General features: G+C 48.0%; 1 long non-coding RNA gene across 2 annotated transcripts; it reads left to right on the top strand.

Annotated features, from left to right (window-relative positions):
• Positions 1-150: 150 nt before the first annotated feature.
• On the top strand, positions 151-27,231 carry LOC145507039 (uncharacterized). 2 transcript variants are annotated; one of them, XR_014054518.1, is made up of 3 exons: positions 151-303; positions 24,757-24,895; positions 25,403-27,231. It is a non-coding gene; the product is annotated as an uncharacterized LOC145507039 (long non-coding RNA). The 2 variants fall into 2 exon arrangements; XR_014054519.1 differs by lacking the exon at positions 151-303 and adding an exon at positions 15,698-15,982.
• The last annotated feature ends 99 nt before the right edge of the window (positions 27,232-27,330 follow it).

Below are 27,330 nucleotides of genomic sequence, written 5' to 3'. Positions count from 1 at the left end.
CCTGTCTAGTCTGTCTACCTCTTAGAACAGGAGGATGTCCTGTTATTTAGAGTCACTGAAAGAAGACAAGGAGGGCTGGAGGGGCTTGGGAGCCAGTCACGTGGCTCTCTTCCTTGCCAGGGCAGGGTGGGCCCTGTGTGGGCAGTGTGTCTCTCTCCCTGCAGGGACTGCTCAAGGACAGAGCTATCTTTTGAAAGAGACAGAACAATATCTTCATTCGTTGAAATCCTGAGCAACAGCAGCGATGCTGAAAAGAATGATCACAGGATAATTCCTTCCGGCAGGAATGTAAGGGCTTACAAGGTAAGTGCTATTGACCATGAAACTGGAATCTTCCCCCTTGACACTGGGGAAAATACTTCTGCAGCCTTGTTCAAGGTTAGGGATGCACCTGATTTTCTCAGTAACACGTTACAATTCATCATTATAAATTTACTTAAAACCGTCTCATCCCCTTTGCCACCCTCCCAGAAGGCAGCTTGAACAGCGATTACAAGCCTGGATTCTGGAGTCAGTGGGCCTAGGTTTGCAACTATGACCAACTAGTCCTATGCAAGTCAATTATTCTCCTTGCTTCAGTTTCTTGATCTGTAAAATGGGGAGACTACCTATATCTTAGTTCTGTTAAACTGATTAAAGGAGTAAATTGTTTGTAAAACACACAGGTTAGAATAGCACCAGACAGATGGTAAGTTCTACATAAAGGTTGATTATAAAGTGTTTAGGAGCCTGGACCTGCCTGCCACAAGGACTAGCTGCCTTGTCTTGGCCTGGTTTTGAGAGCATAATTGGGGTCTTTTTTCAGTGCCCCATCATTGTCCAAGTGCACAGGCTTTCTCCTCCCAGGCTGTGCTCCCGTCTGGGTCTGTGTTCAGGTAAAACCTTCCTTCTCCTTGATCTTCATACCCCATCAGTTTCTAGACCATGAGGGATCTGCCTTCTTTAGGTCACATCTTGCTGTTCCCACTCCCCTATCCACCTACCTGTTAAGACCTCCCCTCTTGCCTGATTGCCCCCATGGCCTCCCCATGTGGTTACTTCACAGCCAGATGGACCCAGTCTCCCCTGCACAAGGCCTCTAGTGGATTCCTCCATACCCAGATCAACTCCCACCTTCCTCAGCCTGACACGCATCCTGGGCCTTTTTTCTCCTGCACTGTGGTGGGACCCCGCCCTCATCTGGTCTCTGCAGCCTGTCCTGGGGCCTGTGGACACATGTGGTACCCTCCAGAGAACCAGAGAGGAGGGACCAGCTTGACCCCGCTCCACCTGGCAGTCACCCACCACCCCTGCCTGCTTCTCACTGTCCTCTCCCTGCCCCAGGGCAGCCTAGTTCTGGGGAAGCAAGTCCTGGGGCTAAGTGTGGACACGGAACAACAAAATGCCAAATGCTAGCCTCTCCTTTTTGCTAGAACTCTCAATCTTGAGTTATTTTCTTGGGATCACCTCCCTAAAGAACCATTCTGGAACACATAGCTGTGTTTCCAGGATGTATTAAGCTGTATGACCTTGGGCAAGTTACTTAATATCTCTGTGTCTTAACTGCTTTATCTATAAAGCAAAGATAGTAATAACACACATTATTATTATTATCAGAAAGATTTGGGGGAAGGATTCATATCCTCAGATGACCCCAATATCTAGAATGTTGCCTTGCACATAGAAGAACCTTTGTAAATATTGGTTGAATAATTCATTGGTTGGTACACAAAAGCGTGAGCTAGTGGAACGAAGCACTTGTGGTGGAACTGCAGACATCTGGCTGTGTGGGGTGGGGTGGGTGGTGGAAACTGCCTATGTGCCTGATGAAATACCACAGAGGCCATTGTCTGTCCTACTAGACCAAAGCTCTTCTGTTTCTGGATCTGTTCTTCTGTTGGCTCCTATGTGGGACACTGAGCAGGGGGCTCAGGGGCCTCCTTAAGCCCCAAGAAAGCTCTGGAATTTCTGGAGCAGGAATGAACATAGTGGGTGGGGATCCCAGGACAGCTCAGCTTTCTTCTGGTGCAAAGACAAGGCTCAGTTTTAGCTGAGGGATTGAAACTGGTGTTCTTGGAAGGTTCTGAACTAAACAGCCTAGGAATGTGGACCGTCAGAGTGATGCATTTCCCTAAGAACACGCTGGAAACAAGCCTATGTGGAGAGCTCATGCTTGCAGTTTCCCGAGAATGCTTCAGGAGCTCTAGGAGAAAGATGCTTGGGGCCCTTTGATGTGGCGGGTAAGATCCAGGGGCAGAAATCGATGTGTGGATCAAAGGGGAAAATGTGGCCAAGAACTTACCAGCAGGAGCAGTGGATGAGGAGGTGCTTCTGGTTTGGCCTGAGTAGGCTTGGATGCTCCTCTAGATCAGCTCTCCATGGCCGAGGGGATCTGCTGGTCTCCGGGCAGACGGGCAGACTGGCAGGAGGAGCCTGCCCAGCTGATGCCTGGGATTCAGAAATCCTATCCTATGAAATAGGATCGCCTTGGCTGTCTCTCGCTCTGGAGGAAGCTTGAGAGAGAGGATCTAGTGAGGATCAGTGGGCAGGATGCAAAGTGCAGAGCACCAGGGGCAAACCTGGCAAAATGATGGCCCTCCACTTGACAGTTCACAGATCAGATGCTGAGCCCAGAGGCTGAATTAGTTTGACCCAGTGTCCTAAGAGCAAATGATAACATGTAGGCACAGAGGGTGGTGGTGGTGAGTTTGTATCTCCCCATCATTACTCCCAGCTTGTAGGATATTTTGCCCATAAATGGATGATCAAGTCAGGATGGTTTTGCTCAGTGACTGATCCTTGGCACTGAGATTCTTTGACAGGGCCCTGGACTCCATCTGGGCCTCCCCACTCCTGGCCACCTGTGAGAAAGGCTAGGGTAAAGGCACAGCCGGGGACTTGCCTCAGTGCCACTGGGCTTGGGGAATAGAACCCTGACCTGATCAACCAGGGAAGGCTTCTTTCTCCAACTCCAACCAGAATTGCAGGCACCTGGGAGGGCCCTGGCCTGGAGGAGAGAGAAGGTCTCACCCCCAAAGGGCCAATGCAGAGAGAGGGAACAGTCTCAGCTCTTTGCCCTCATCACCTAAATAGGTGCTCTCTTTGCATAACAGCATGAAGAAGAGACAGAAAGGTTGAACAGGACTGCACTGGGGTTAGAAGGCTTGGTGTTGAGTTTACATTTACCAGCTCATCATTTTGAGCTTATCCCTTAATCTTTCTGAGGGACCACAGCACAATGACTCAGCACATGGGCTTTGGAGCCCACTGCCTGGGTCCAAATCCAGGCTCAGCTACAAGCTGTGTGATCTTGGTCAAACTACCTAACCTCTCTGAGCCTCCATTTCTTCATCCATAAATAGTTCATCTGTCACAGCCCTGCTGTGAGATTTAGCTAAATTAATATACATAAAACAACATCTGGCATAGTGATGTAGTAGCCTAGGTGAAGTACACCTTTTGGTTTCAGACATCAGTGCACAGTGCCTTTACTGCCCAAGAGGCCCTGCTGGTGGGTATTTTGGGTGATCTTGGGATAGCAGATCTTTTTGTTCTTTCTCATGGAGGGGCTGGCATGATGCTCTCCTCCATTTTGGAGGAGAGTTGGTGCTCCATGGATCCTGGTGCTCCAAGGAACCTTACCAGTTCCTTGAACTAAAGTCTGAGTTCTGGCTCAGGAAGTGTTTGCGGCCCACCAGAAATACCCTGGCCCCATCCCAGCTCAGCTCCCGTGGACAGGGAGCTGAGACCTTTCTCATCACCAGAGCCTTTCTCATCAATAGCTAATGAGTTCATCAATAAAGGATGCCCTTCTCACCACCACCCCTACCCCCGCAGCCTCTCTCTTCCTGTTATTGCTTCCCCTCAGGGTGGCCTTGCCCTGTGAGGAGTGGACAAGAGAGTAGAGTCTCAGAGGGTAAGGGACTCTGCATGTTTGGCATTTATCCTGCTGCCCAGGGGTGTGCCTGCCTTCTCTGCCCTAGAGATGCCCCTCCTGGAGATGGAGATGGGCTGGCAAGGAATACTGGGGTACTTCTTCCACCTGGGTAGCTGGGCTCAACCTGGCTGGACTCACATCCCTTTCCCTGAGGGCTCTGAGAAGTCGCTTCTGGACACCTGAATCCTGTCTAAGAGGGATAGGGGTAGGGGCCACAGCTTCTCAGTTCCTCTAGGGACATGTCAACTGGTTACACTGTTCATTTACTCAACAGCCAGTTATCGGGCACAGAAGCTGTGCTGGGTGCTTGGATTGTGGGAGAACAAATGTGAACACCTTCCAAGGTGCTCGTGGTCCAGGGGACAGAAACGGTGGATCATACCCCAAAAAGAAGTGTTACTTTGCAGATAAGCTCCAGGCCATGGAGAGGCTCACCATCCCTGAGGGTCTGATTCCTCTGAGCTTGGGAAGGGGTTTTGACAGGGGAAGAGGGGGCTGCTTGTGCTGAGACCCAGTGTGTGTATGAGTCAAGCAGCCCCGCGTCCTGCTATGTGTGGGCAGATGGCTGCTGCCTAGGGTGCTTCTCAGAGGGCACTGCTCCCTCCACCTGCCAGGTGAACAAGGAGGTTAGGTGCCAATAGGGTCATTGGGGTCACAGCTAAAGAACACAATGCCATAAATGCTGGGTAAGAAACAGGACTTTCTATGGGGAGAAAAAATGAGACTCCTGATTGCTATAAAACTATAAATAAACTATCTTTCTCATTTATTTTCTCTTCCTGACATTGCTTCTCTGCTCTATTCTCATTGGCATGGGAACCTGTCATTCTTGTCAAAAGAGTTACTTGGGAACAAAATGCAAACACATTTCAGATGCATGTGCAAAAGTCATGGTGGGGAAAAGGTGCAGGAGATGGAACTTGGAATGGCTCACAAAAACTCTCTGGACAATGAGAAATATTTACAGCAGTTATCATTTATTGAGCACTTACTCTGTGCCAGGTATAGGGCCTAGAAATGAAAATTTCTCAGTCATGTCCAACTCTTTGTGACCCCAAGGACCATAGCCCACCAGGCTCCTCTGTCCATGGGGATTCTCTAGGCAAGAATACTGGAGTGGGTTGCCATGCCCTTCTGCAGGGGATCTTCCCAACCCAGGGATTGGGCCCAGCCTAGTGCTTTAGATATATTATCTCATTTGAATACCCCTCCCTAGCCCCCAGCAATGGCAGCAGATACTATTATTATCTTAAGTAGGGAAACTGAGTCACCAGGGAGGTTTGCTTGCAGAGCTGAAATGTGAATCTACCAATCCTGAGTTCACTTTTGTGGAAGGTATGTAGATGTACAGTGCAGCTGGTAGGTAGGGGGTATGTACGTGGGACTAACTTTGCCTGAAGAAGTTAGTGAGGCTCCCCAGGGAGGTAGCACCTGAGCTTTATAAAGGAAAGGGGCTCCAGGCTGAGAAAAGACACACAGTTGATGGCGTCATCCGTGGAGAGGGGACCTGCAGTGTGATGGCGGGAGTGATCCTCTGACGACTGGAGTGGGAGGTGCTTAGGAAGAGAGTAACCACATGAGGTAGTGTCTACACGAGCCACCCAGGCTCTCCAGTGATGGTGTAGATTGTTCACCAACTGGGGCACCTGCTGGTAGTTTCCACACTCAGCTGAACCTGAGACTGGGCGACAGGAGCCAAGGACCAAGATCCAGGGCACGGTGAGTTCTCTTCTTCATCTGCATCACAGCGCAATCCTTTCTTCCTTCAAAGGAAGTTTTGTCTGCAGGTCCAGTATAGAACACAGACAAAGAGAGGCTGTTCTGCTTGAGATAGGGAAGGGGTGGGGGTCCTGAACTCTGCCTATTGGACCCCTTTATGCCCTGCTCTGTGGAACCTCCCCAGCTCCCTGGAACATGATCTGACACCCATGAGCTAAAGTCCTTACTGTTTTCAATGCTGCCCTCTTGAGGTCTGACCTCCCCAGTCACCCTGCCCCTCCCCCACCTGGATGTGTCTGTGACCCTCTTCTCCCCGCGTGCAGGCCCAGTGATGCAGTCCAGTTTGGTTCTTGCCCAAGAATCTGATCTCCTTGCTCTCCACTATGACCTCTGGCTCTATTACCACCACCTGCTGGAGCAGGACCAGGGGCCGGTTGCCCCCCACTGTCTTACCAATTGGACGTGGAACCATGAAAAATGAACCCCCTATCAGATCCTGGGGCCTCTCAGGCTTCAGTCTGCACCCATCCTTGTGACCTAACCCTCTGTGCTCCAGTTTCTGGGGAAAAAGGATGAGCAGGGCTGCATGCATTTCAAGGGAGCATCCGTCACCAACTATATACTCTCGTACCATACTTGGCATCAAGAGAGAGGGATGGCCTGGGCAGGGGGAGAGGGAGTCAAGGCTGGAAGCAAAAAAGGAGCTGTTTTCTGCATGTGGGAGAACAAGCCACCATCAGATCTGAATGGCTCAGGCTCATGGTTCCAAAGTGCAGACCTGCTTCATCTTAGCCTCTGAAGACGTTAGTGGTGCAAGCAGTTTTTTGTCATTGGAGCACAGGATTGCTCAGCACCTAATGCATGCCCTGGCTCTGTGCTCAGTGCTGGAGACAGAGATGTGGTGGGGGAAACCGGGAAGAGCAAAAGTGTGCGGATCCATGACTGTAAAACGGAAATAGCAAGCACTGCTTCATGCGATATGGAGAGGACTGGATAGATGCTGCATGAGCCAGCACTCAGCTCTGAGCCTGCTGCTTGGGGAAATAAAAGGAGCATCTTTCCTAGGGGATCACAAGAGGTGGGAGCACTTAGATTGGGGTAGAGGAGGGAGAAAAGCAAAAAGAGGAGGGGAAGGTCTCATCTCTCAGGAGCAGCCTGAGCTGAGCCTTGTAAAATAAACAGGATCTTCCAAAGCAGAGAAGAGCTTTGGTTTGTGGAGTAAAAGGAGGGACAGGGAGAAGGGCATTCCATGCATGCACAAAATAGCATGTGCTGAGGAAGGCACTGATGCCTGTGAAAGCCTGGCTTACCTTACAAACTCCAAGCTCAGGAATATCCTGCCTGTATGATGCCAGGGTCCCTTCCATGGAGCGCTATGTAGTGGAGGGCTGCTCTGGACTCAGACACACCTGGGTTCAGGCTCTAGTAGTGTGGCCTTGTGGGCATTTCTTAACTTTTCTGTGTCTCAGTTATTCAATTGTCAAAGGGAGTTTGCAGTTTACATTGCCAGGCTGTTGTGACGTAAGGGTGAGATGATAACACGCCATCATAGGACATGGTCCGTGGGACTTTGTGCTTTTTCTATGAGATGCAGAACCTGAGACTTGGAATTTTGAAGTCGGGAGGTATCAGGAGTGGTCCGCTCCAGCCTCTTCTGAATGTAGGGAGTCCCTCTACAGCAGCCCTGCTGGGGGTCGACCAGACTGTGTGACGCTTCTGGGCTTGTGCAAAGGCCACTGGCCCAGCATAACTCTGGCCATAACCATTTACTGCATCTCATGCTGACCCTGTCCTAGAGGAGAATTAAAAAGGATAAGAGTGGTTAGGAGTAGTGACCACTGGTTCATAGATGCAGAGACTTAGAGGGCACCTTGTAAGTCACTGATCCCAACTTCTGAGTTATCCAGATGCAGAAACGCATGACTTACTCAAGGTCCCCCAGTAAGTTAGCCACAGTTCTCCCGGTTCCCCTGCATAGGGCCGTTCTACAGCAGCCTTTGACTGAGCTGGCTCCAGCCTAGCGACATCACAGGGAATTGACCCATCCCTGCAGGCTCTGCCCTGGGATTTAGAGCTGCAGGCTTGGAGGGTCCCACCCCGAGTGTCACTCTTATCACCATGGCTACCCTGGAACCCTGGAGGTGTGGGATGAACCAGGCAGGACTGAAGGCTGTGAATGGGGTCTGGTCCCTTCATGGTCAGGGACACTGGGGAGAAAGGGCACATAGGGGCTGGCTGGTAGGACGAAACCCACTGACTGGGGTGGGATAGGCTGGCAGCAAGGTTAGGAAGGATGTCATGCTGAGCAATTCCAAGGGTGTGCGACTCCAGCTTAGAAGTTGGTATTGGGGTATGGGCACAATGGCTTGGTGCCTCCACAGGGCAGAGCCCAGAGATCCATGGAGTTCTGCCACCAGGTAGGAGTCAGCATTGGGGTATCTCTTACTCCTGATCCTGAAGGGCAAGAACATGTTAAGAGCAAGGAAGCTAGGGGAAGCGGCCACTGGATAGGTTCCTGGACATGGGTTCAAGCCCAGGGAACCAGACAAGGGTTAGTTGTGGCCTGGCTGAGGTTGCTAGTGGGGTCCGGTGGCCCAGCTGTGGGGACAGAAGCTGCAGAAGCTGGAACCATGCAGACCACAGGCAGAGCCTCCAGAGCACAGCTCACAGAGCTATCAGTTTCGAGGTGCAGCTGAAGGACGGGAGGGCACCCTGGGCCAGCTCTGCTACTCAACTTGCTGGGTGATCTTGGGCAAGCCCTTTGGTCTCCCTGAACTTCGGTTTTTCATCTGCAAACTGGGGATGACAAGCCCTGTGATGCCTGCCTTGTAGTACTGAAGTGATGAACTGTCTTCCATCTCATCATTGAAGTCTTTCATCTGTGGGTCCCCCAGTGTGGTCACCTGGCCTCTGGCTTCCTCTGCGTCCCCCAGTGTTCAGGACAGGACCGTGGCCCACCATGCAGAGAGAGCAAGAGAGGAGACCACAGCTGACCCCAACCTGCGGGGGCCTGGCAGCGAGTGAGGTTTCAGGGAGGGAACAACCCGGTGATAGATGATGCTGCCAGTCCTTGCCCATCTGGCAGCCCGAGCAATTTGCATAAAAACAAAGACAGCTCCAGTGGCATGAAATATTGATGTCCTGAGATTTCTAGAGTGGCATTTCCGACTTGCTCAGAGAGAGCCCAGATCCAGGCCCCCATGGTAATGGCGCCTCCTGCCTGTTGAGGTTGGTTCCAAGAGGGTGCAGGGAGGGAGAGTGCTCGGCTGAGAGGGCCGCCTTGTGTTCATCCATTAGTCTTGGGTTTCAGGTGACCACCACTTCAATCAAACTGGGTTGGAAAAAAACACGTTGGATCAGGTTCTAAGTAGCTCAGTTTCTAGTCAGCTGAAGGCAGATGGGAGCTCGGTCCCCTCAGCAGGTTCCGGCCTCCCTCCCTGACCCTCACAAAACAACCCCACTGACCAACTGGCAACCTTTCAAGAGTGACCGGGTGGGGAACGCGGTGTGCCCCAGCCCTACGGAAGCTCCAGGATGCGAAGGGGTGATTGCGGGGCTGCATTTTCACCAGTGTCCTGCAGGTGGCGCACTAACGAAGAAACTCGCCCACACAGTCAAGCTGAGGTCTTGTAGGTCAGCCCCTGTCTCCGTAATTCACAAGTCCCTCTCCTAACAAAGCAGTAATGAGCAAGGCTGGAGGCCGGGTACCCCTGAATCCTAAGATGGAAAGGGGAGGGTTGTTTAGGCACAGGCACAGCATTTTGGGGGCCAGGGCTCTGTTTATCTCTAGTTTGGCTTCTCCCAGAAGATGGGGGTGGTAGCTGAAAATCTGAGCTCCCGACTCAGCTCTGTCTCCGCAGGCACTGCCTTCTGGTCCAGACCCCTCCATCTCCATCTGCCAAAGGAGCACGAACATGCAGCTCCAGCCAGATTCCGACCGCCAGAGCAGGCCAGTCCTAATAGGTCTCTCCGTGTGAGCGACTCCAGGCTGCGGGCCAAAGCTTAGTCATCTTTATGTCCTCAGCTGCTGGCACACAGGAGGCACCTGAAAAATGTTTGATGAAATTAAGTCTCCAAGTGGGGCGGGGCAAGGCCCAGAGGGCTGACCAATAGGATGAAAGGAGCATCCTCGGGCCAATAGCAAAGTCAGTTAGCCCCTGGCAGAGAGGTTTAATGGGGAGAGGGGTCTTCCGCTCCATGATGGTTGGTTGATGAGAATCAGTAAGCTTCCTCTTTGGCCAGGGGTCCCACCTTTCCTCAGAGCTACAGCAGGCCAGCACTTTGGGGGGGGGGGGGGCGTGTGTGTGTGTGTGTGTGCGCGCGCGCGCGCGCGTCTTCACATGCGTGTGAAATTCTATTTCCTCTTCTTTGAAAATACACAGTCTCAATAGAAAAATCGTAAAAAATAGAAGAGTATAAAGAAAATAGCTACGATGTTCTCAACTAGTTGAGTCATTTCTTAAGGAATATTTTAATTCTAAATATGATTGACTTTGTTGAGGTAGGGGCTGGGAAGTACACGCCCCCCGCCCCATCATTCTGTGAGTATGTGATCACAGACTCTGCACCCAACTGCCTACCCACTTGGCTCACAGATCAAATCCTTTGACCTGGTATTTCCCACTCCTCTGATTTAAAATTAGAACTGCCTGGCTGTTCTGGGTGGGTTCCGAAAGGTCTTTGTGAATGGGCTGAAAAACCTGGATCCCTTTGGGTCATTCTCTTTAGCTTTGTTTGGTGACCCAGCACTGGCAGTGCCCTGCCTATTCACGGCCAGGATACCGACACCTCCTCACTCAATCTGGAGTGAGGAGGAGGAGAGTAGGAGAGAGGGGAGACAGGGTTACAGAAGATCATTCATCTTTCTATGTAGGATCCAGTAAGAAAGACTGTTAACCTAGGGCCTTTTCTTATACCAGAGATTTAAGGATCACTTTCTGAGTGCTTATATGTGCTTGATACTGTTCTAAGCATTTTACAAATGTTATTTTATTTAATCCCACATAACAACTCTTCATTTTTAAAAATTTAACCATTGAGCATCACTATTGTCTTAAGTTAGAAACTTGGGTTATTTTTGACTCCCTCCCATGTCGCATCCTCTATGCCAAGTGATCACTTACTCCTATCACTTTCACCTCCCTGGCATCTCTCCTTTCTGCCCCACCTTCTTGTCTGCCTGGCTGTAGATGCTTTGAAGTGGTCTTTGTATAGTTTCCTCTGTCTTTTCCCTTTCAGTTTTTCCTCCACAGAGCATCCTGAGTTATTGTTCTAGGATGCAAGTCAGATCTGTTACTTCTTTCTTCAGAATTCTTCAATGACTCATCATCTGCTGTGGTGCAAAATTTAAACTCCTTTCATAACATATGTGGATTTTTGTCCCTGAATGTTGGTACTCTCTTCTTGCTTAGCACCGTCATTTTGGGGCTGGGTGAGAGTTTGCAAGAACGCCACATTTCCCAGGCTCCCTTGTAGCTGGGTGTGGTCAAGTGACTAAGGAAGGAGTAAGCGAGGTATTAGCTGGTAGCGTCCTACAAGTCCTGTTTTAAGAGTCAGCCCTCGCACACTCTCTGCTCTGTTGTGTCAAATGGAATAAGATGTCCCTTCTTGACCCTGAGGTCAAGTCTACGCACAGGGAAGCAAGATAGAAAGATCCTGGCTCCCTGCTGGTAGAATCCATACTAGTCCTGGATCATATATCTGGCCTTTATATAAGATAGAAATAATATTCTGTTTTGTTTTTGTTCCTTTCATCAAACTTAATGCAACTAAGCCCACAAGACCAGTCCTACCTCATTGCGCTCCCTGACCTTCCTGCGTGAGTTCTTCAACAATGCCAAGATGACATGCTCCTTGGGCTCTGCCCATACTGTCCTTTGACTTGGGGTGCTTCCCTCAGTCCATTCCCCTGAATCCTGTGTACTTGGCAAACACTCGTGTATCCTTCAAGTCCTGGCTGGAGCATCACCTTGTTTTCAGAGCTTTCTCCAGGTCTTACATATAAGCTCACTCAGGCCCTTTTTCCCTTGTGCTCCTAGAGTACCAGGTCTACTCCTCTACGTGGCAGTCATCATGTTGTAATTGCTTGTGCCTCCTCTTCCTATGTCCAAGGACACTATCTAATTCATCTTTGCATTATCTCTGACTAGCACAGTGTTAATGAACAGTATGTACCTGATCAATTCTTGTTGAATAAATGACTACAGATTTCAGGAAAGCTCCAAACAGAGTTGGTGGGACCCTGGGGAAGTCACAAGTTCTTGGCTCCTGGTAATTCTTCCCCTTGGGTTTGAATTATCTCCAAGCAGCTTCTGAAAAGGCAGCCTGAGAGGTCAGTTCCAAATTTCCTGCATTTTAGGATAGCACTCCCGGCTTACCCTGGGCCATTTAGTCTGTGGTCTGCAGGCCAAGACCCTTCAGCCCTGGCCAATTGTAGAATAAGCTACAACAAGAGGGATGGAGCAGAGACCCCACTGCCAGGACATCCCCGCCCCCCAGAATAGGAATTAAGGCAGGGGGCATGCTGCTTTCCCAGATCAGCAATGAGTGCTGGCCGCTGGCTATGGTGGTGGGGCAGGTGGAGCAGGGCAGGAAAGTGCCAGACAAGGACCTCAAGGAGTCAGCCGGGGCAGGGGTGGGGGGCACTGCTGACTCAGAACTGGGGCAGGCAGAGGTATGGGATCTGATGGTGCAGGAGCATGAGGACCAACCAACCACAGGGTCTGAGAGGCACAGAAGATGCCTAATTCTGTATCAAGGTTCTGCTGGGGCAGGAGGAGTCAGAGAAGTTGAGGGGGGAGAGCGTGCATCTGGAGACAGGGGAATTGGAGTCCATTTTCCAAAATCCTTCAGAGTTTCAGGTTTCCTTGTTTGTGAAATAGATGTTTAAGACCACACCAAGTACCAATGTATGAAGTTTCTTTGTAGTTTCTCCTAGCCCTTCACTTTGGGTTCAACCATGTGCTTTTTTGGCCAGTAGGGGAATTTGAAAGTTTCAGTGTGCCAGTTCCCAGCCTGGGCTTCAGGAGGTCACGGGGGTTTCTGCCTCATTTCCTGCAGCTGTCACTGCCTTCAGAAGACCATACCTTAGCTATCTTGCTGGTCCAAAGAGGGTGACAGCCATGAAGACCAGAGCCTCCTCAACTGAGTACAGTTCAGATCAGATGATTCTCAGCAGACCCCCCAGATATAGGAGCAGGTCTGGCTGAGATCAACTTATCCACAGATGCAGGAAAAGTCATAAATGATTGTGGTTTTAAAGTACTGAGTTTGAGAGTGGTCTGTGATCTTACAAATCTAACTGATAAAATGTCCCTCCTCTAATCCCTAAACTTGGCAAATGAGTAGTAAACACCAATATATGATGGGTCAGAGTAGAGTTACAAAGATAAACTTCAAGAAAGAAAATGCCAGTGAAACCAAAAGGACTTGATGGTAAATGAATTTACACACACATACACACACACACACACAAATACAAGAAGTACCAGTCAGAAGGGAAATTAAAAAATGAAGCAGAAGGAAGGGGAATCAGCCAGGTAAAAGCATCAGAGTTCATCTAACACCCTGTAGTTATTGGGAGGAACTTGCCACTGTCAGGTGAACCCCAATTGTTGAGACGAGTATGGCAGGATAAGAGAGCCTGATGCCATTAAACAATGAAATAACTTAGTTAACTTGTCTTGGCCAGTTCCTCAATGTTTCTATAATTTGACTCCCATGGAGAGACAGGTCAGCTTGAGTAAGTTTCCAATTCTCTTGACAGTTATATTTCTCATTGTGATTTAATTGGCATTCTGGTCTTATTCATTGGTCTTCATGTAAGATTTGTTAGTGTATATGAGTATCCCCAAATCTGATCAAATTTTATTTGGAATCCTGATAGAGTTTGAGTTTATCAATCTGTAAGGATGTGGGCTGGGATCTTGTCAGCAGAGAGCTCATCAAAATAAAAAGCTGCCTCTGATGTTCAGCCAGCTGGCCTCATGTAACCTCTGCATTAATATCCTCCTTTCTTTCCAATTCTATGGCCGATGTTGTTATCCTGGCATTTGTAAGTCTAGGGCAAGATCAGGGGAGTGACTGCTCCTGACTGGTAGGGGAAGTTTGGAGAGGGAGGCACTGAGCTTAATCTATAGATTCAGGGACCCACTGCCTAACAGTATCTTCCTAGTCCCATATAGCTTGCTTAGAAAGACAATCATGGGATGGTGATTGAGGAAGTGTACTTCCAGATCATTTAATCTAAACTTTCACTCTATAGAGATGAATGCTCAGTCTTAGAGAGTTTGGATAAGTTGTCCAGATTTACACAGCCTCTGCCTCCTCCCCATGGGTGGATCCACATTTGGGGGTCATGGATTTGTTCTCACTGTAGTATGGCTGGTTCCACAGAGATAGGGCATGCTGGCCTGAGTGCATCTCTGAGGTAAGGAACCATGCTTGTGTTTAACTCCAAGAACCTGGTGTTGAGACCCCAGTGGGTCTCAACCTGTGCTGCTGACTGGCTGACATTTGGGGTTAGGGGAATGGTCTCTAAATCTTGTTCCCCAGTCCTGGGTTTGACTGGCTGGGGCTTCCCGTCTGCCATCCACTCTTCCAAGCTGTGACCTTGGCAATAGCAATTCACTTACTTGTGCTTCATTACCTGTACTCTCTCTCCAACTGGTCACACTCCCAGAAGGTAATAAGAAAAGCTTTCCCTATTGAGGAGTCATGGAGCTTTCTCTTTCCTTTGTTTTTTTCTACATTTCCCTGTCACCTCAAATATTCTCTCTTGGCACTAATGTTAACCGAACACTGACAGATCATGGAAGCTTTCTGGAGAGGAGCATGGTAATGATCTGTATGTGATTCCAGGTCTCAGAATCATGCAGTGAGAGAGCACAGGGCTGGGGATTAGAAGACCTGAGTTCTAGTGCCCTGGCTTTAGGATGTGAAGAAGGTCATTTGATTCTTCATCTGTAAAGTGAAAAAATGTTGAGCTACTTAATTGCCTCTAACACTAATATTCTGTGATTTCATCTTGAACTCATAAGAATTTCTCATCTACAGAGTTGAAAAACCGTGTATTATTCCCTGATATAGTGAGCTCTGTCCTTGGTGCTGAGATTTGAGGTATTGCATCACCGGCCAGCTTTAGGAAACAAAAATTGGCTTCACAAAATGGAGGCTCTGTTGAAATTTTTGAAAACTTTTAGGATTTGGATTCTAAAATATTTCTTCAACTAGCAGGCTGTAGACCTAGAGCTCAAAGATCTTTCTTAAATCTATTGTTACAGAATTTGACTTGTATCTCCTAAGCCTGCAGAATGGTTTGGCAAAATATCTTTGATAAGCAGTCTATATTTTGATGATATGACCATATAAAGCCTGGATTTTCTGGTATGGTCCCAATTTTCAAATATGCTATCACATTGTTTTCATAAATCACTGCAATGTTCCTGAAATTCTAATATTTTGCCACTTAGACAATATCTCCAGGGTGTCCCTTGGTTATGGAAATAGTTTAATAATCTTTTGTCCAACCATGAGTCTAGGTTTCTGGTTGTTAGGAAAAACTGAAAGAGGGGGACACTGAGCCTGACCTACAGATTCAGAGATGCACCAGCTAAGGTATCTTTCCAGTCTCCTGTGTCTCAGTTAGGAAGACAATCCTGGGGTGGTGACTCAGAACCTGTGCTCCAGATCATTTAGTTCAACCTTCTCACTTTATGATATCTCTTCTGTTGACATTAGAAAGCCTCTGAATAAGAAATTGCCATGATTGTTCTTTTTCACTAAAGAACTTTTGTGATTAGAGACCATTCCTAGGTTATGATACAAACTTTCATTCTAGGGACAAAAAGGCAAAGGAATACACATTTCTGTGTGGGTCATGCCTACTAAATAGCACATAAGAGTTAACAAGGGTAAAACATATGACAAAAGTGATATTTAGATGTCTACATAGCACTAGAGGGCCTGAGTGGTCTCCCTCTGGCCCCACTTAAATGACCAGTTGCTTTGACAAAATAATGGCGACAGAATGGGGATTGTCACGCAGTGAGTGAGTTGGTCATCAGTCTCCTGATGCCGGTGGAAAAGCTGGATAATGGCAGGAAGCCAGTAATGGCCCAAGAGCAATCTATGGGCCCATGTGGAGGGTTTCTCAAAGTTACATGGAAAAAGGTCCCATCTCAGCTTGCTTCTACATTCATCAAAGGCTTTGTTTCTCTGCCTCCCTTGGGATTGAGTTTCATCACTCTGCATACTGGAGAACCCAGCTCAAAGTTGATACCAGATATTTAATTCAGGAAGTGTTTATTGAGTACTTACCCTGTGCTTATTGCTGTGCCTGACCAGGAGGTAGGTACAAGCCTAGGACTGACTGGTAGTGAAGAGTAGTAGGTGAGAGTAGACATCAAGAAAGTGGTGGAGGAGGTCTGAGAGGCAAGAGAAAAGTGAATTCCTGTAAACTTACAGAAAGGAGACAGTGGTATGGGATTATAAGTTTGGACTCTAAAGCCAGTCAGCCCCAGGTTCAAGACCCACTTTAGCTGCTTAATAGCCATGTGACCTTGGGAAGGTCAAGTGACTCCTCCTATGCCCAAACCAAATAATTTGTTTGAGGGGTTGTTTTTGTTTAGTTGCTAAGTTGTGTCTGACTCTTTGCAACCCTAGGGACTGTAGCCCACCAGGCTCCTCTGTCCATGGGATTTCTCAGGCAAGAATACTGGAGTGCATTGCCATTTCCTTCTCTAGGGATCTTCCCATCCCAAGGATTGAATGCGCATCTCCTGCATTGCAGGCAGATAGATTCTTTGCCACTGAGCCACCAGGGAGAGGGGAGGAGGCAGTAAAAATAGCACCCCTCACAAGGTTATTGTTGGAATTAAATATGATAATTTGTGTAAAGGGTTTAATTACATGCACATGAGAGCCCAATAAGAGACAGCCCTCTTTATTACATACATGTGATGTATATATGACATGTGGATTGCTTGAGAACAGTAACCAAATAACTTAAGATCCATGTTGTCATCTCCCTCCTGCCTCCTTGGACTATGAGGTTGTTGAATTTGGTCTTGCATTATCTGTTTTTCCTCAAGGATACATTGGCAGTCTTGTCACACCTTGTCATCTTCTAGGTGGTTGCACATGAATTGTTTGGATATTTGTTCCACATCTTGCCTGGCGCAAACTGAGTTGCTGGCTTTGTACCTGGAGGGTTACCTGGACTCTCAGTATTAGGGTTGTTTCCACCTTCACTCCATCACAGTGCTCAGAGATGCCTCAGTATTCACCCCATTGTGGTCCTTATGGATGGCTCCCATCCTCTGTGACCCTAAATAACCCCTATTGCTTTGGCAAAATAATCACAATTTCATAGGTGCCTTTGGGATGCAAGTCAAAGAGGCCAGCTAGTTATGAAACAGCATCTGAGAGACTTATTTCCTATCCTAATCATGTATGACTTTTCATCCTTCCATCAAAAAAAGCACCTTAATTGTTTTAGTGTAGTTGATCTTTTCAAACAAAGATAGCAGTTAAAAAATATTTCTGTCTTCTCATTGTCTCCTGTTATTCTGTCCTTCAGCTGGGTGGAAGGGGGTAGCTTCAGGGGGTGGGGGTGGTGTGACTTTACCATTTCTCCTTTTTTTCCCTTTAATACTTGGGGGATGTTTTTCTGTTTCTATCTTTCTATGGTAAGATCTTTCATCTTCCTTGTCCCAGCTTTTATCACTACACAACTGAGTATGTTTCTTTTCTATCACTCTTTTGGTCTGATGAAAAATTAATCTGGCAGCATTTCTGTCTAATTTTCAGATCCTTCAGGTGCCCTCTGTCAGCTTTAGATAGCATCACCCTGACCTGAGAATTTGTGCTGCAGTGATACAGCCAACAACAACGACCATAAATAATAATAGCTGCAAATACTGAATCGTTGTAACTGTGCTGGCTACTCCTTCTCATTCTTCTCTGTTGGTTACTCCCAGGCTCCATGAGCACTTAATGTGGGAGGGATCAAGGTCAAGAGGCCAACTAGTTATGAAACAGCATCTAAGAGACTTATTTCCTATCCTAATCATGTATGACTTTTCATCCTTCCATCAAACTAGGCACCTTAATTGTATCATTATAGTTTATCTTGACCTTGAACCCTTGATCTCTTTTCTATCTACCTTGGTTGCCTTGGTGATCTCATCCAGTCTCATGCTTTATATATCTTCTATACGCTGATGATTCTAAAACTATTTTCAGCCCAGACATCTCTCCTGAACTCTAGGCTTGTGTATTTGTTTACCCTTTGTCTCCATTTGGATGGTTACTAGGCATTTTAAAACCAATGTGCCCAAAATGAATCTGATATTTCCCATCAAACCAGCTTCTCTTTCAAAGCTCAGTAAATGGCAACTAAATGGTAAATATACATTTTCTAGTTGGCCAGACCAAAACCTTGGTGCTTGCTTTGACTCTTCATTTTCTCACTTTCTACATCCAATCTATAGCAAGTCATATTGCTCGGCCAATAAAATATATCCAGAACCTGACCTCATCTCACTACCTCCACTGTTCCACCTTAGTTCAAGCCATTATCATCTCTCACTTGGATTATTCCAGTAGCTTCCTTTATACTTGCTCTCCATCCTCCACAGCACAGTCTCCAAGCAGTAGCCAAGGTGAGCTTGTAAAAAATATATAGGGACTTCCCTGGTGGTCCAGTGGCTGAGACACCATGCTTCCAAGGCAGGGGGCCTAGGTTCAATCCCTGTTCAGGGAACATCACACATGCTGCAACTAAGATCAAAGATCCCAAGTGCTGCAACTAAGACTTGGTGAAGCCAAATAAATAAATAAATATTATAAAACAGAAGAGAACAAAAACAATGCATGTCTCTTCTCAAAACCCTCCAATGGCTTCCATGACAGCATACAGGTCAAAGTCCTTTCAACGGCTGTAGAGCCTTACCTACTCTGTGCGTGCTCAGTCGCTTCAGTTGTATCTGGCTCTTTGCTACTCTATGGACTGTATTCCACCAGGCTCCTCTGTCCATGGAATTTTCCAGGCAAGAATATTGAAGAAGTTTCCATGCCCTCCTCCAGGGGATCTTCCCAACCCAGATATTGAACCTGGGTCTCCTGCATTGCAGGAGGATTCTTTACCGCTGAGCCACCAGGGAAGCCAGCCCCTATTATTTCTCTTTTTTCAGGGCTCTCTCTTGCTCACTCTGTTTCAGATCAGCCTCCTTGCTCTTCCTTAGACATGATCACGTGCTTCCTCCTCAAGGCTTTTGCACTTGCTTTCCCCTGATTTGGAATGCTCCAGGTGTTTGCATGGTCACTTCCATCAGGCCATCCCTGGTTACCTGTCCAAAACTGCAGTCCCCATCCCAACTCTACCCTCTCCTTATTTATCTCCTTAGCATTTATCACTATTGCATTTATCTTCCTTCTTTTTTTAAAGATTTTTTTTGATGTGGACCATTTTTAAAGTCTTTATTAAATTTGTTACAATATTACTTCTGTTGTGGGCTCTTGGTTTTCTGGCCATGAAGCATGTGGGATCTTAGCTCCCCAACCAGGGATTGAATCCACACTCCCTGAGTTGGAAGGTGAAGTCTTAAACACCAGACTGCCAAGAAAGTCCCCTGCATTTATCATCTTATCAGCCATTTCCCCTGCTCCATAAAGGCAAGAATATTTTTGTTTTCTCTGCTAGATCCCCCAGTGTCTGACACAGAGTAGGCATTGGGTAGGTATTTGTTGATTGACTTGCTCTGAGATCACGTTATTCATTAACCCATTTAATTCCCACAGCAACATCATGAGCCCCTGTTTTGTACATGAGGAAATTGAGGCACAGAGAGGTTAAGTAACTAGCCCAACATCACACAGCTGGTAGTGACAGAGCTGATATTTCCAGGCAGTCTGTGCTTTACCACGAGGCTCCACTGCCAGGGTGTGGTGTGTGGTTTTCTGTCCCTGTAGCTGGGAGCTGTCATACTCCAACGAGTCAGCACGGGTTGGTCATTATTTTCACTCAGGCTGCGATAACAGAATATCATAGATTGGGTGGCTTAAACAACAGAAATTTATTCTCTTATGGTTCTGGAGGCTAGAAGTCTGAGATCAGGGTGCCGGCTCAGTCACATTCTGATGAGAGTTCTCTCTGTGGCTTACCAATGACCACCTTCTTGCTGGGTGTTCACGAGGCCTTCCCCCAGTGCACGCACTTGGAGGGAGAAAGAGAGCCTCTCTCTTCCTCTTCTTATAAAGCTACCAGTCCCCTTAGCCTAGGACCTATCCTTATGACCTCATTTAACCTTAACTAACTCTTTAAAGTCCTATCTCCAACTATAGTTACAATAAAGGTTAGGAGTTCAACATGAATTTGGGGGTACACAATCCAGTCCATCGGAGAAGGCAATGGCACCCCACTCCAGTACTCTTGCCTGGAAAATCCCATGGACGGAGGAGCCTGGTAGGCTGCAGTCCATGGGGTCGCTAAGAGTCGGACATGACTGAGCGGCTTCACTTTCACTTTTCCCTTTCATGCATTGGAGAAGGAAATGGCAACCCACTCCAGTGTTCTTGCCTGGAGAATCCCAGGGACGGCGGAGACTGGTGGGCTGCCTTCTATGGTGTCGCACAGAGTCGGACACGACTGAAGCGACTTAGCAGCAGCAGCAGCAATCCAGTCCGTACATAGCAGTCATTCTCTGGGTTGAGCAGCCTGAAGTCCAGGAAAGAGGATTCTTATAATCAGGCAGTGACTGTTCTGTTTCACTTGGTTTCATAACAATAATTAGTGGGAGGCTCCTGTTGGCCTTGAAACTGGTTGGGGACAGTGTGAAGAAGTCTCAGTGGATATTGGCTCATTACTATGGTTTGCAGTGTGCCAGGCATGGGCTAAGTGCTTTCCACGCTTTCCTTTAGTCATCTCAACAAGCCTGTGTGATAGATGCTGCTCTTATCCCCATTTTATGAGTGGGAAAACTGAGGCACAGAGAAGTTAACTACCCTGCCTCAGGTCACATAGCTGGTAAGTGGCAGAACCAAGCTGTGGACCCAGATCCATCCGACTCCAAAGCCAAGGCTCTTTAGTTCAAGACTTGTTTGTTTTGGAAAATAATAAGTAAGTTATAAGACTACAGTTCCTTTTCAAGTATATTTCTTATTGTAATATCTGCCTTAAATCAAACACATCTTTTCTTTAAAAAGCAATTTCTTATTTGTCAGTTTCTAGTCTGCATTTATTAGTTATGGAAGAGAATTGGGTCAGGATAATTGGACTTAAACGTGTTTTTCTCTGAAATGTAACATTTCCTAAAAGGTTACCCCAAATGAGGAGAAGATCAGGGTAACATAGCAGAAAGAACTTGCATCAGTTAAGATCTGGATGGTCTAAAGCTCTAGTGTAACCTTGGAGTAGTCACACACTCACACACACACACGCACGCACACACACACACACACACACCTGGGCTTCCACTTTTCCATGAAGAAATGAAGGGCCTGGAAGAGCTGACCTTTGATGTCCCACTCCGTGCTCCAGGTCCCAGAAGCCCTGTTGGAGTCAAGTGGGGATGTCAAGGTCTTTCTGAAGCTGAGTGTGTAGGTGGCTGGAGGAGGGTCCTCTCATTGGTTCTGCTGCTCTGAGGTGGGTGGCAGTGTGGAAGGGGCAATCAGAGAGCCAGGCAAAGGAAGGAATGAGAAACTTGTCTGTTCTCCCCTGGGTGCACAGGCCCAGGGGCAGAAGCTGGGAGAGTGAGAGGTGCCTCTTGCAGTCCCAGTAACTTATGCTTCTATTCTGGAAGAAGTGAAGCCTGTCCACTATGCACCAGTGCTGATTAGAGAATTACCTGAATCACTGCTCCTGCTTTCCTTACATTCCCTGCCAGAGGTTGTCCTCAAATGACCATATATGCGATCTACATTGTTGTTGTTTAGTCATTCAGTCATGTCTGATTCTTTGCAACCCAATGGACTGTAGCACGCCAGGCTCCTCTGTCCATGGGATTCTGCAGGCAAGAATACTGGAATGGGTTGCCATTTCCTTCTCCAGGAGATCTTCCTGACCTGCACCTCCTGCATTGACAGGTGGATTCTTTACCACTGAGCCATCTGGGAAGCCATCTGCAATGTATGAATCCTTCGAATTCCTCCCCATCATTACCTGTGATCCTTACCCCTAGCCTGAGAGTGACGAACTGCTGGCTTTGATCTACACCCCAGAAGCTACCAGCCTTCAGCCAGGCTGGCATCCACATACTTGGGACCTGTCCTCCAGCCGCCAGCCCCGGGGGCTCTGGCTACCCTTGGTCTCTATGTGCGCCATGCCTTCAGCAATCCTTTCTTAACTCCCTCAGCCCATCTGCTGACCTGGTACTTGAGCTGGAGTGATGCTTACCTGGACTCTCCTCTAATTTAAAGATGCATTCAAAGAAGACAAACATAAAAGCACTGCTTTTAATGGCTCACAGTTTCCTTTGAGAAGCAGGAAGTGTCCTGTGTCCCCTTCAGACCCCAGGCTGGAAAGAATGTGAATGTGGGAAGGAAGCTGGGGCCCCTGGCCTGCTTGCTGTGGGTACTGACTCACGTCTTTCTGCACTGAGGACAGCCCTCAGCTTCCTGGAGACAAGGAATGGTGGCCCAGTGAGCAAATCTGCCATAAAGGCATTTTCCAGGGTTGAAAGGCATCTGGGCTGGCCTGGGGATCTGGCCACCCTCCTACCCCTGCCAACTCAGGTCACAGAAAAGGCAGCCAAGCTGTCTTGTATGTTCAGATCACAGACCTGTGCTGGGGTCAGCAGAGCAAGAGAGCCCCCTGGCCTGGGAAAGCTTCCTAGGCAGAGGGGGAGAATGGGGGGCCTAGGAAGGGGATGAGAGAGGGGGCAGGGTGTGACCTAGGGCAAAGGAACTGGCAGGCAAAGAGGGCAGCTTGGAGTAGAAGGGCCTCCGTTTCCCTCCCTTGGCAGCTCGGGCTGGATGGGCCTTTCCAAGCTTTTTTGTCCAACTATGGGGGTAGGGGTACAGGGAACCACAGCTGCCCCTCCTCTCTACTTGCCTGGCTGAAGCCCACATCTGAGGGGCCTGTGCCCAGGGTGGCCAAATTAAAAGTTTGGTGTCAGTGCAATAAACAGTGAATGATTTTTTTAGACTAGTACAGACTAAATATACCTTATGCAATACTTACTAAAAAATGATCCTTTATTTATCTGAAATTCAGATTGAGCTGGATGCCCTACATTTTGATCAGTGAGATCGGAGAGTTCCCTCTGGACCCCAACACAAGCTCTCATGGGTCTGCTTCTCTTGCGCAGCCCCGGCAGCAGGCTTCAGTGCGAACTCCCCTCGATTATGCTAAGTTCTTACAGAGCAGAGGAAGGAGGCTGGCTCCGCAGTGGGACTCTAAGACCTTTCTGACCCTGAAATGCTTTATCCATCTGGCAGGTGGTAGCCTGAACATTCATTATCAGTCTTTGGCAATTAATAAAAATTAGTAGGAAGCCGAGTGGACTGGAAGAAAGAAGCTCTGAACAGGAATTTGACTGCAATTGATAACCTGGTGGGAAGAGGGTAACCTCCCCAAACCTGTGCCCTCCCTCACCTATTGAGTGGACATAAGAAGACCCATTTCATAAGCTTCAATGTAAAAGGAGAAAGATATAATGCATGTACAGGCCATTTGGCACATAGGAAGTGCTTAATACATATTGGTGTTGATAGCTGCCAAGTCATGTCCTACTCTTTTGAGACCCCATGGACTGTAGCCCACCAAGCTCCTCTGTCCATGGGATACTCCAGGCAAGAGTACTGGAATAGGTTGCCATTTCCTTCTCCAGGGGATCTGCCCAACCCAGGGATGGAACCCATGTCTCCTGCATTAGCAGGCAGGTTCTTTGCTACTGAGCCGCCAGGGAAGCCCTTAATACATATTAGTTGATGTGAATTTTAGTGCAAAGAGTAGAAGCTATAGAGAACCTGGAAGGCCCTGGAGAGGGAAGGAACCCACCAAAAGGAAGATGGAGCAGAAGGAGAAGGCATCATCTGGGAATGGCTCTGCCTCTCACACAGTCCTTGCCTTGCTGCTAGTTCTGGCTAGGAGGGCTCAGTGCTCACTCCATCTCCTGCTGTCTAGAAGCCAGGTGACCAGGTGTGAGGGGGAGATTGGAAACAGGCAGACTAGTGTGGGACAGAGAGATGGAGGGACTGGAGGATTGGGGAGGAGTGGCAGAGAGCTCAGGAACATCAGGAGTTGGCTGTGATACCTATGGGGCTAGGAGGAAGGAGACAGGAAGGCTGCAGGCAATCATGGCTACCAGGAAGATAGAAAGAACCATTATCTCTTAGTATATATATGAGTGTCAGTGCAGGAGGACTACATTATGCTCCACATGAAACCCTTTAAAGCTTGAGGCACAAAGCAGGGTCCCCTCTTGGCTGGACCTAATGTGATGCTGTCCTCTAATACAGGGATTATTAACCTGGGTTCAATGGACTTGCTGAAATTATATGAAAAATCTTGTTGTCCTGTATATGTCTATTTTGGGGGGAACAGGTTTATAGTTTTCACTGGACCCCCAAGGTGATCCAGAAAATCTAAGTACCACCACTGTAAACTACTCTGTTAACTCTTATGGACAAAACTGGTCCTTTCTGGGTCTTTTCCATGTCTTTCAAGGATGTGTGCATGCGTGTTAAGTTGCTCAGTCGTGTCTGACTCTTTGTGACTCCATTAACTGTAGCCTGCCGGGCTTCTCTGTCCATGGGATTTCTCCAGCAGAATACTGGAGTGAGTTGGCATGCTCTCTTCCAGGGGATCTTCCCAACCCAGGGATCACACCTACATCTCTCACAGTCTCCTGCACTGGCAGGCAGGTTCTTTAAAGGCTTTCCTGGTGGCTCAGACAGCAAAGAATTCTAGGATGCAGAGGCTGCTTTATCTCTAGGTATGTTTCCTCACCGCCATTCCCCACTTCCACTCCCCAGCTGGCCTCTGTCTACAAAGTGAAACTTTGCAATGATTATTCTGGGGTGTGGTGGGGCCCATGTGAGTTTACTGAATCTCTGGCTTGGGGTATGGGGAGAAGGACCCCTTGAGGGAGATGGGAAGAGCTATTGCTTTCTCTTTCTAGCAAGAAGATGTTCAAAGGTGTTTTTCTGGTCTCTAAACTCACCTGTCAAGCAAAACTCAGGACAGGAGCCAGATAGGAGGTGGCAAATTTGGATCTGGCCATCATCATCCAGGCCCCACCTGGCTGGTGTGCCTGACAGGTGAGCCTAAGACGTGATCTCCTCAGGAGGGGATCCGGAAGACAGAGGAAACAACAGCAGTTCTCACCATATGCTTTGTATTTTCCAAGAAATTAAGCAAAGTTCCTTCCTCCCAGTGAATTTCCTTAACGAGGATATTTTAAAGCCTTGGAAAACATTCTTGTCCTACTTTAATCGTATAAAGACTGTCAGTGCTGGGAGGGAAAGACGGAAGGGAGAGAAAGGGAGAGTGAGAGAGAGGGGTAGAATGAGTGAGTGAGGGACAGAGAGAGAGAAAATGAGAAGAAAGAGGGAGAAGGGAAAGGAGAGATAGAGGAGAAGAGGGGAGATGAGGAGGGAGGAGGGACAAGGAGGAGGAGGGACAAGGAGGAGGAGGGAGGAGAGGGGAGGGAGGAGGGGGAGGGAGCAGGGGGGAAGGAAGAGGAAAGCAAATAGAGAATGTCTTAAGGAATTACAGAGCAGCTCTTTCCTTGAATGAATTCCTCTCCCATTTTCTTCTCTCCCCAGGGTGCTGCTACTCCAGCAGCCTCTCCAAGATGAACCACCTGAGGTCCAGGAAAGGAACCCTTTAACCCCAGGGTCATGCTCTCTCTGGTTCCAGCCTGCCTCCATAGGGAGAATTCTTTGGTGATGGGGCATCCTCCACAAGGTCCCTCATCTGAGGGGAGGGAGTAAGGCAGAGCAAAGCTCTGGAGGATGCAGAAACTTGGACTGTGGTGTCCAGTGTAGGTAACTGTGCCCAAGTGGAAAGTCCATTGCTGAGAGATGCTAGCCATCTCTCAGATGAGATGAGATGCATCTCATCTCTCCTGCAGACCTCTCTCAGCTCCACATCTTAGCTCTCTCCCTGTACCCTGTTGTGACAACTTTACAACCTCAGCATGTCTCCTCACCCCTGCCCAGAGCCAGAGCTGACCCCTGTCCTCAGTCTCCTTGTCAGTCCTGGGTCAGGCCTCAGGGGTTCAGAAGCTCTCCCCGTCAGTGAGGCTGGCATCCTCTTAGAGAGGAACGAAGAGGCACCAGAGGTGGAAGCAGAGGAGTCTTCCATGGGACTTCTATCTGCTTCTGAGATGGAGCCTGAATTCTTCCCCTGCTATTGCCCAGAAACCCCTACTTCTGAGGGAGAAAGTCACCCTGTGGAAACTGAGGTAGCTACGAGCTATTCATTGTACCCTGGACACTCCCTGATGGCTTCTTTCTTTGGCTGGTGTGCAGGCAGAACTGGCCAGAAGACCTCCATTTCAGCCTCTGGTCAGCACTGACTGGACACCTCTCTGTCCTTCCAGATGAGAGCTTCCAGAAGCCCCTAGGTCACCCCCGGAGGGAGTGGGGCCCCACGTGTCTTGCTGTCTCACTTTCCTTGGCTTTAGTGCCTCACAGGACAGATGGAGAACTGGGTCAGGGGAGAGCAGAAGGGAGGAAAACATTGGGAAAATCTACCAGACAGAGCTCTGAAAGGGCAGGGACCCTGCCCTAGTTAACTCTGGGTCCTCAGCACCCAACAGCAGCGGGCAGAGAGAGGACATACAGGAACTGTTGACAATGGAGTGAATGCCCAAAGCCTTGGTCTGCTTATCTGAAAAAAAAAAAAAAAATCTCCAAGGCTCATCTAGCATCAGCATTCTCTGATTTCACAGAAGAGAGTTGTTAGGAAGGGGAGTCTATTTGCCTAAAGTTCTGGGAGTAGATTTTGAAAATGGGCATGATCCTTCCTTGGGAAAGTGAGAGTTTGTTGATTCATTCATTTGACAATGGTGTACGAAACATCTGATTTATTGGGCATAGTATGAGGTGCTGGGGTTACAGTTTATAGTCTAGTCAGGGGGACATGTTTGAGCAAATAATCTTATAGATGAATAGTTTCAAACTGTGACGTCAAAAGCACATCCATATGTCAAAAGCAAAACTTAAGAGGCCTGAGAAGGGTGAACAAGGAGAATAGGAGATTACCAGGCTAGTGTGAGGGTTCTTTTCTTGAGGAAGTGTTGTTTGACAGAGGGGTTGAAGGGCAAGGAAGAGTCAAGTTGGAGAACGAGTCAGGTTGGAGAATGAGTCAAGTGAAAAAGAGAATTCCAGACTGAGGGGTTTTCCCCACAAACATTCGCTCACAGTTGAAAAATGGTTGCTGAAGTTCCAGACATCACATCTAGTTGTGACTACACCCAGGAAAGAAGAAGGAGTGTCTATCTCTGTATCTCTTTTAAAGTAACCTTTCTCAACCCCATCCTAACTACCCCCCCACCAAAAAAAAAAAAAAAACACTTCCCTTCATGTTACTTGCCCAACACTGGTTCATCATATGATGCTACTTGAATAAATACTTGCCAAGAAAATGAGATGATCAGAACTGGTTGAGAAGAATCAAGATTACTATCACTGTCTCTGATTAAGGGACCATTTAACAAAACTGGGGATCTCTTACTAAGAAATCAAGA

The sequence above is a fragment of the Giraffa tippelskirchi genome, chromosome 5 (genome assembly GCF_054371585.1).
Source record: "Giraffa tippelskirchi isolate mGirTip1 chromosome 5, T2T-mGirTip1v1.2.pri, whole genome shotgun sequence".
Taxonomy (NCBI): Eukaryota; Metazoa; Chordata; class Mammalia; order Artiodactyla; family Giraffidae; genus Giraffa; species Giraffa tippelskirchi.
The sequence above is the reverse complement of the archived record's forward strand: the minus strand, read 5'-3'. Positions and strand labels throughout refer to the sequence as shown.